Source organism: Oryzias latipes, chromosome 6 (genome assembly GCF_053564925.1).
Source record: "Oryzias latipes strain Hd-rR chromosome 6, Olatipes_Hd-rR_3.1".
NCBI classification, from domain to species: domain Eukaryota; kingdom Metazoa; phylum Chordata; class Actinopteri; order Beloniformes; family Adrianichthyidae; genus Oryzias; species Oryzias latipes.
In genome coordinates this window covers 29,025,654-29,033,677 of record NC_136242.1, presented here as the reverse complement: position 1 = coordinate 29,033,677, position 8,024 = coordinate 29,025,654, and the positions used below count along the sequence as shown (strand labels likewise).

Below are 8,024 nucleotides of genomic sequence, written 5' to 3'. Positions count from 1 at the left end.
AAATGTGGATGGGAGAGAACTTTTTGCAGCTCAATCAGGACAAGACTGAAGTCTTGGTTATCGGTTCTGAAGCTGAGAGAGATAGGGTCCAATTTTATCTGTCAACTCACTATATGAAAATATGTGATACAGTAAGGAACCTGGGTGTGATTTTAGATGCAGATCTTAGCTTTGAAAAACACGTCAATCAAGTAACCAAGACTGCATTTTACCATCTCAGAAATATCGCCCGAGTGAGACCCTTTCTCTCTAGAGCCAGTGCTGAAATCTTAATTCATGCTTTTATTTCATCAAGATTAGATTACTGTAATGCCCTCTTTTCTGGGGTAAATAAAACCACTCTCAATCGCCTGCAGCTAGTCCAGAACTCTGCTGCACGCCTTTTAACGAGAACCAGGAAGAGGGAACACATTACACTGATCTTAAAATCTTTGCACTGGCTCCCTGTCAGCTTCAGAATTGATTTTAAGATTCTTTTAATAGTTTTTAAGACTGTCCATGGCCTAGGTCCTTCTTTTATAATCAGATTTGCTTTTAGATTATGAACCTCCCAGACCCCTAAGATCCTCAGGCGCGGGCCTGCTGATGGTCCCTAGAGTCAAGACAAAAACCACGGCGAGGCCTCGTTTATGTCATGATCTCGCGAGGTTTGCAGACCCAAATGCTGGAACCCGAAAGGAGACTCGGCAGGCAGCGGGGTAAGCGAGAACAGAGTTTAATTTCACAGCAAAGAGTTGGCTTGATGAACAAGGGTAAATTCCAGAGCTCTTTTGCGCGGCCAGAGGAGGAGGCTGGAGGGTCTTGAAGGCAGCAACCGTGGGATCCGAGACGGACCCAGAGAGGCAACGGGATTAGGCGAGCGGGTGACAACAGCAACCAGGTGAGCTCCTCGTGGAAATGGTTTTCCTGAGAAGGCACGAGAAACAAGGTATGAGCGTGGGGGAGACAGGCAAAGACAAGGCAAGGCAAAAACTAGAAGAGGCCAGGCTAAGCACCGGTGGAGTACAATAATGATCCAGGCTCTCCTTATGAAGCTGCAGGGAAGATGAGATGAGGAGGAACAGCTGGTTGCGTCAGGTGGAACTAGACGAGTGGGAGGAGTCTGACAGAGGCACCGTGACAGTTTAGACACTACGGACCTCGTCTGTGGAACAGCCTGCCTGAGGATGTGAGGACCTCATCCTCTGTTGAGGTTTTTAAAAAGAAACTAAAGACTCATCTATTTAACTTAGCTTTTAATTAGATCTTATACGTGGTATTTTTACTCTTATATTTTATATGCTATTTTATCAAATATTTATTTGTTTAATGTCTTTTAGTCTTTTTATATTCTAACTTATTCTAATTTATATTTTAGACTTTTTTAGGCACTAAATCATCTTATCTTATTTTAATCAATATTTGCATATTTTACCTGTTTTTATATTTTAACTTTCTTATTTTATTACTTTTACATTTTAGACTGTTTATGAGTGTTTTCTCACCCTTGGCCGGGGTGTTAATGTTCGGGCTCGAAGAGATTCTGTCCATGCTTGCCCTCTGGCATCTCTTGTTCCGACTCCCCGAGCTGCCGGGCCTAGTGCGCCCACGTTTGGTGCTCTGGGCCTGGGGGTTGGGGGTCTCTGGGGTGGGGGGTGCTGGGGATGAGTTGTGCTTGTGCTGCATAGATGCTGACACCCCGGCAGACAGGAGGACAGGGCGGACGGCGCCTTCTGGGTTCTCTTTTCTTAAGCTCTGTTATTTCTCTTTTACTTGTGCTTGTTTTTTTTTTCTTGTGTTTTATTATGAGGGGCTTATTTAATTATTTTACTTAATGTGTGGGGTTTGTTTTTATTGTATTCTTGTTTGTTTTTTATGGAAAGCACCTTGAGCTGTCTGTGTGACATGAAAGGTGCTTTATAAATAAAATTAATTTGAATTTGACTATGACTGTGGAGTAAATAAATGGCTTGGAATACCCCATCATAGTCCATCAGTTACTATCATTGAGTCCATCGTCTGAATCAAGTCCGGCTGGAATGCTACAGTGGTACATATGCTAAATGTCATGTTAAGTGATAAAAAGCATCAGTTCAGAGGGGAAAATCCTCTCTTACTACTTGCTTTTGTCCAGATGATGAAGCAAAACTTTGTTTAAAAAATATAGTTTCCCACATTGCTTTGATTGCTAAAACCTTCTACCAGTAAAACCAAAAAATTATACATTTTATGGTCATTCTGTGGATGTAACCATTTATATTTGGATGATTTTTGTACGTTGAAGACCAAAACATGTTCATGTGCGTTTACACTTTTTATTTAAAAAGTGGCCACTTGAACGCACGTTGCAGAAGGCAATGTAAATATAGCTTAAGAAGCAAATGAGTCTTTATGTTTTTTCACTAACTTCATCTTCAATTCCTAACAGAAAGTAAAATATACTGGAGCCTCTGAGCTTGTCACCCCAGTGTCTGCAGAGCTTTGTCATGTGGATCAGATACAGACAGATCAATGATGGAAACAATGCAGCGGATGGAGAGCTCCTGTCGGAAAAGACAGGAGCTCTCCACCTTGGAGAGACATGTCTCTTCCCAACAAGACATGTTTTTTCTCTGGAAACATAAACTGTATGCGAAAGAGAGTATATATGTATGTGCAAGAGAGAATATATGTATGCGTAAGAGAATATATGTATGCAAAAGAGAGTATATATGACTGTGAGAGCAAGAATGTATGAATGTGAATGATTCAGAATAAATAATGTCTTATATGGCCCCTCATACTGCAGTGCATTAATCATTTCCATGTAAGATACAAAACCACTACTGTATTAAAAATAATTGCATGAAAAAGGTTCAGAGCTAATCCCTCCAGGATTTGGTATTTGCTTTGATTCAGGTGAAGAGATCATCTTGTGAGTCTAATCCTCTGACCTTTCGCCATGGCATCATAATCATAATCTTTGAGTGTTTCATTTTCAGTACTCTCCATATTTGATAACACATCAACTTGATTGAAACGGTGTCAGCTGAACAGGTATGAATGAATTAGCTGAAACCACATCACAAAAGAGTAAATTACAGTTTTTTGGTGGTTTTTACGATCTGGCTTTTGGCAAAATTCAGACTTTAACGTTGTGGTGTGTTTTCCAGACTACAGCAGGCTTCATGGGATGCTTTCAGCAACATTACACCACCACTTGACCTGTCCTTGGAACACCATTATGGAAAATTAGCTTGTGAACTACTCAAACTCTGTTTTTACTGGTTTGAATTGGCTTTGAAAAGAGACAACAGAATTTAGTAAAGTGAAGATTCAAGGAAGATAAACGCAGATTGTTTCTTCTTTTTTTTATTCATTTTTTTTATTTATGAATAATGTATAATAATGTGTGAATTCCTTTCAGAGGGCGGAATGTAAACTGTGCAGAAAGTGTAAACAACTTTCAGCAAATCTTCTGAGCTGCAAATCTCCTCTTTTAAAATGCAAATAAGTTCCCCGCTGGTCCAGAAGGCTGGTCAACAAATACGCTGATGATTGTTGAAAACAAAAACACACAAAAATAAGGTCTGTGGTTCATCTTCTGACATTTTGGTCTTCCCCTGAGTTTTATCCGCAGGTACCTGCAGTCAGGGGAGCCTGGTGAAGCAGCGCCTCACCTGCCATACACATGTGCATTCCAATCTGTGCAATAAATGCAATTTATATGTAAGATTCTGATCATTTATGGCATTTGTACACTCAAAATGTCAGTATTTTGTGTATTTCCTGTTCAAGTACAGCATGGACCATGAGGTGAGGCAGCACCGAGGTCTGCCTCATGGCAGGTTTCTTTCTAAACTTCGAATATAACATCACGCATTTTCCAAAGTAAAATGCCAATAAATATGAACATTTAAATAGACTATTCATGAATTCTCTGTGTTCTGATGATGAAAATGTGGATCATTTATAAAACACATACTCATAGTGTATTCAGACTGGAAACAAACCATGTGAGTGAAGCTCTCTTCAATCAGAAGAACCATTCTTCCTCAGCTAACTTTTTTTTAAAACATGGTCTTGTCAATCCAATTTTTTTCATGATATTTTATCTTCAATGTAAGTTATTCAAGTTATAAACTGGCCAATCAGATGCCTCAATAAATTCAAAACGTTTGATTGATAGATTTTCCTCAGCCTGCTTTCAAGCGGAAGGGGAGTGGACTTCCAATAGGCTCACTCCTGATTGGCTCGAGTGGCTTCCATAGAAATGGTCACTCTGACCGACTCAGACCTTTCACTGCTTACTGGCTGCTCCAACGTGGCAGCGTCCACATCACACAAAACTAGCGACTGACTTGACTTTGTTTGGTTGGAGCTGGAAATAAGTCTTTTTTTTTTGGGTGAGTGATGTCACACTCACTCGGTCCACGTCTCATTTATAGTCAATGAGTGAAACTCATGCCATCTCGTTTCAAAATCTGACATTTGTTTTGTCGTCAATAAAAAATTTTTGGATTCATCTCATTTTTGTTTTCAAACTATATATGCACTGTAAAAAAAACACATAACATTTCAACATTAAAACATGAGTTAAAGGGCTGCCTTCAAATGTGAAGTCAAGATAACAAACTTGATTTGCTGTTTCAAGACAACCTTTTGTTGTATTAAATGAAAATATGTTGTTTAACCAAAGTACTGGTGTTTATTCTGATACAGATTTCTAAGTCATGTGAACTTCTTTTTCATTTAAGAACTTAAGTTGTTTTAAGCAAATCAAATTGATTCTTTTTTTTTTTTCAAATTAAATTTAAACCAAATGAAGATGCAATTATTATTCAGAAGAACTCATATATTTATTTGACTAGACCTAAAGATGAAATAATTAAAAATGAAAACTACAACAGTTGAACAGCGAGATTCCTCCATCCATCCATCCATTATTGTCCCTTTTTGGACTGCCTGAGCCTAACCTGACCACTGTTGGGTGAGGGCAGGGTAGGGGGCAAGTTTGTTGTAGGGCCACACAATCACACACACCAAGGAGCAATTTAGAGTAATCAATCAATTTATAAAGCTTGTTTTTGGGAAGAAGCACAGGTGGAATGCGCATTCAAACGCCACACGGGCTCTGAATTTGAGGCAAAGCTTTCTCACTGGAAGGTATGAAGCACTAACCACTGTGCATGGAGTCTGAACTTAATGAAGGCTTCATGAGGCTTCATCATGTTCATTAGGTTAGCCAAACTAGTGGTTGCAAATTGGAAGGTCTAAAAGAAGATTGTACTTATCACATTAAATCAGCGGAACGAAAAATCTCATATGAGGAAGTTTTGTTTAGCATATTTTCACGAAAATGGGGCGCACTTGAAAGTCTTAAATTTTCTCCAAAATGTACAGAGCGCCCAATGGGTGATGCGCCTAATGTGTTGTTGTGTGACTTCGGTAAAGAAGGACGTAGGAGAGGACAGCATGAGAACAGTAAGGAGGGAGGTGTGGATGTGAAAGAGGACACACACCCCCGCGAATATGTATGTGCATCATGCAGAACAACATCGTTTTGGCAACCCTGAAAACGCCACCTGCAAAGAGACACGCTAATGAAGCACAGTTTAAACTGGGAGCTATCAGCTACGAGAAGGAACATGGGAACGTCTGCTTGCTCTGTTCTTTGAGCTTTCCCCAAAGCCGGCACCATTCATGAGGAGCCGCATTGTCCAGACGGACTCTGACAATGACGAAAGGGAACCTGGTGTTTTTGATAGAAATTTAGCCCAGCTGTTCATTTCAGATACAGAAGATGAATTCTTTGATGGATTTTTGGATGCTGATTGATGACTGAAAAAATAGAAAATAAACCACAACTAACTCAGTTTTCCTCCCGCTGCCTTTTTTAAAACACACACCAGCATGCATGCATGTTTTATTGGTAAGTATTAACGTGCCCATGCCTTAAAACCCGGTGCACCTTTTGTATGTGTATGTGTTGTGTGTGTGTGTATGTGTATGTGTATGTGTTGTGTGTATGTGTATGTGCTGATTACAGAAAAAACAGGCATGACCAAAACTGTAATCCACTACGCACTATGGGTGTGAAAATACGGTAGTTGAGACAAATTTGACTTAAAAATTTAATTCACACAAATATCATGACTACAAACTTGTTCAGTTGAATTACAATGAAACATTAGAACAACAAAAATGTCAAAACGCAATTTACAGTGTGGGAACATGTTCGTAAAATACATTTTCACTTAATCATTCTGTCTCAAACGGCTGTTTTATTTAAAAATTTTAGAAAAAAACAGGTCTGAGCTTTAAAATGCTTCAACATGACACAAAGTTTTTTTTGTTGCATTTTCAGCAAAAACAATTAAAGAGTTATTTTAATTTGATAAAGGTCGTAGGTTCAAAGCAAGTCTATATTTTTCTGGGAGTTTAATGTTCCAGTTTTCCTCAACATCAAAGTAAGTTTTCCAATTGTCAATCAAGTTCCATGAAAACAGCAAATATCATCGACAGTAATGACATCATGAAGTTTTCTTTCCTTTTTTGTTTTGTGTGTATTCGGAAGGGGGGGGGTAGTTTCTTCATAATGTGGTCTTTCTCCCGCATTCTAGTGAAAAACAGGAAGAATTTTTCTTTTTTTATGAAGAAGAAACCTGCAGCTCAAAAGTAAATTAGCCTTGAGTTGGAACAGGATCTCCTCTTGAATCTGAAGCATTTTGCACAAAGTTAATCAGAAGGGATCACAGGTGGATTGCTGCTACAGGTTGACTATTTCTCTATGTTGTTGGGAAATTACCAACAAACAAAAAAATATGCCAATAAATACTTACATTTCTGTGTTTGAGCCAGAGAAGACTAAGAAAAAACAAACCCTGCCTTGCGTCCCCACAGAACGCACCTTTTTTGTAGATGAGCAGTTATTCAACTGGTAAACAACCAAATGAAGATCCAAAACTCACTGATTTGAGGGCAGCAAACTGTGGGCTAACCTACCAAACAGTGCACCCCCTCGTGCTTCCTGAGCAGAGTCTGAGAGACAAAAAAACAATTTCTTTAAATGCAGTCACATAGAGAGGTAGTTCCTGCAACATACCAATAAAGGAAAGTTGATTACTTTCATGATTAAAGGAGGTTCTGCTGCTGCTGTTGATGTGCATCATATCACACTTCCAATGCTTTTTAGACACCCTACAACTAATACATTTCAGGTGCAATTTTGTCTCCCCGTGTGGGATTTCTTTTCTGTTTGCGATGCAAACATCCTGTATGACACCCCCTCTGCAAGAGGGAAGCAGCAATAAAGAGCTTTGTGTCATACGTGCGTTCAATTATTCAGAATGTCTCTGACACAATGTTTCAAGCATCAAAGACAAGGTGTTTCCCGAGCTGTGAGCCTCTGAGAAAACAAAGCAAAAACCCTGCACACTTCAGAGCAACACATAAACCTAATTAAGGTGTCACTTTTTGATTTACAAACCAAGTGACATTCACCAAATTGCTTTTCCTCTTGAAAAGAAGGATAGAACATCGAGGAAGAAAAACTTTTACTGACCTACCAGGACCTTTTTGCTCCAGGCAGCAGAAAAGTCTAGACATGCCGTTGTTTATTGAGCAAAAGTCATTTCAAAAACATGCAGACAGATGTTAGGCGACGTGATCTCAAAACGCTGTTTCAGCTTTTAAAACATGAAGTTAGATGAATGACTGTGGAACAGTGAAAAACTGATAGACGTGACTAAAAAGACATGAAATGATGTTAAATTCCAAAAATAACATAAATGCCAATTCAGCTACAAAACAAAAACAAGACACCGCCTAACTATGATAAACAGTGAATAAAGCCTCTAAAATACCCAAATAACACAAGAAATGCCAAAAAAGTGCAGCAAAAAGCAGGATTTATGATCGTGAACACCTCTTCACAGGCATTTGTAGACAACAAGATGGATATTTAAAGAATTTATGCCTAAACTGACAGAATATGCAGCCTGGGAGCTTGACTAACAGATGTCAGACTTAAAGATGGCTACATTTAAATCAAACGACAATTAAAT

General features: G+C 39.0%; 1 long non-coding RNA gene across 1 annotated transcript; it reads left to right on the top strand.

The window, feature by feature from the left end:
* The first annotated feature begins 383 nt into the window (after positions 1-383).
* On the top strand, positions 384-3,690 carry LOC144992574 (uncharacterized). The gene is made up of 2 exons (XR_013656639.1): positions 384-698; positions 764-3,690. It is a non-coding gene; the product is annotated as an uncharacterized LOC144992574 (long non-coding RNA).
* Positions 3,691-8,024: the final 4,334 nt, after the last annotated feature.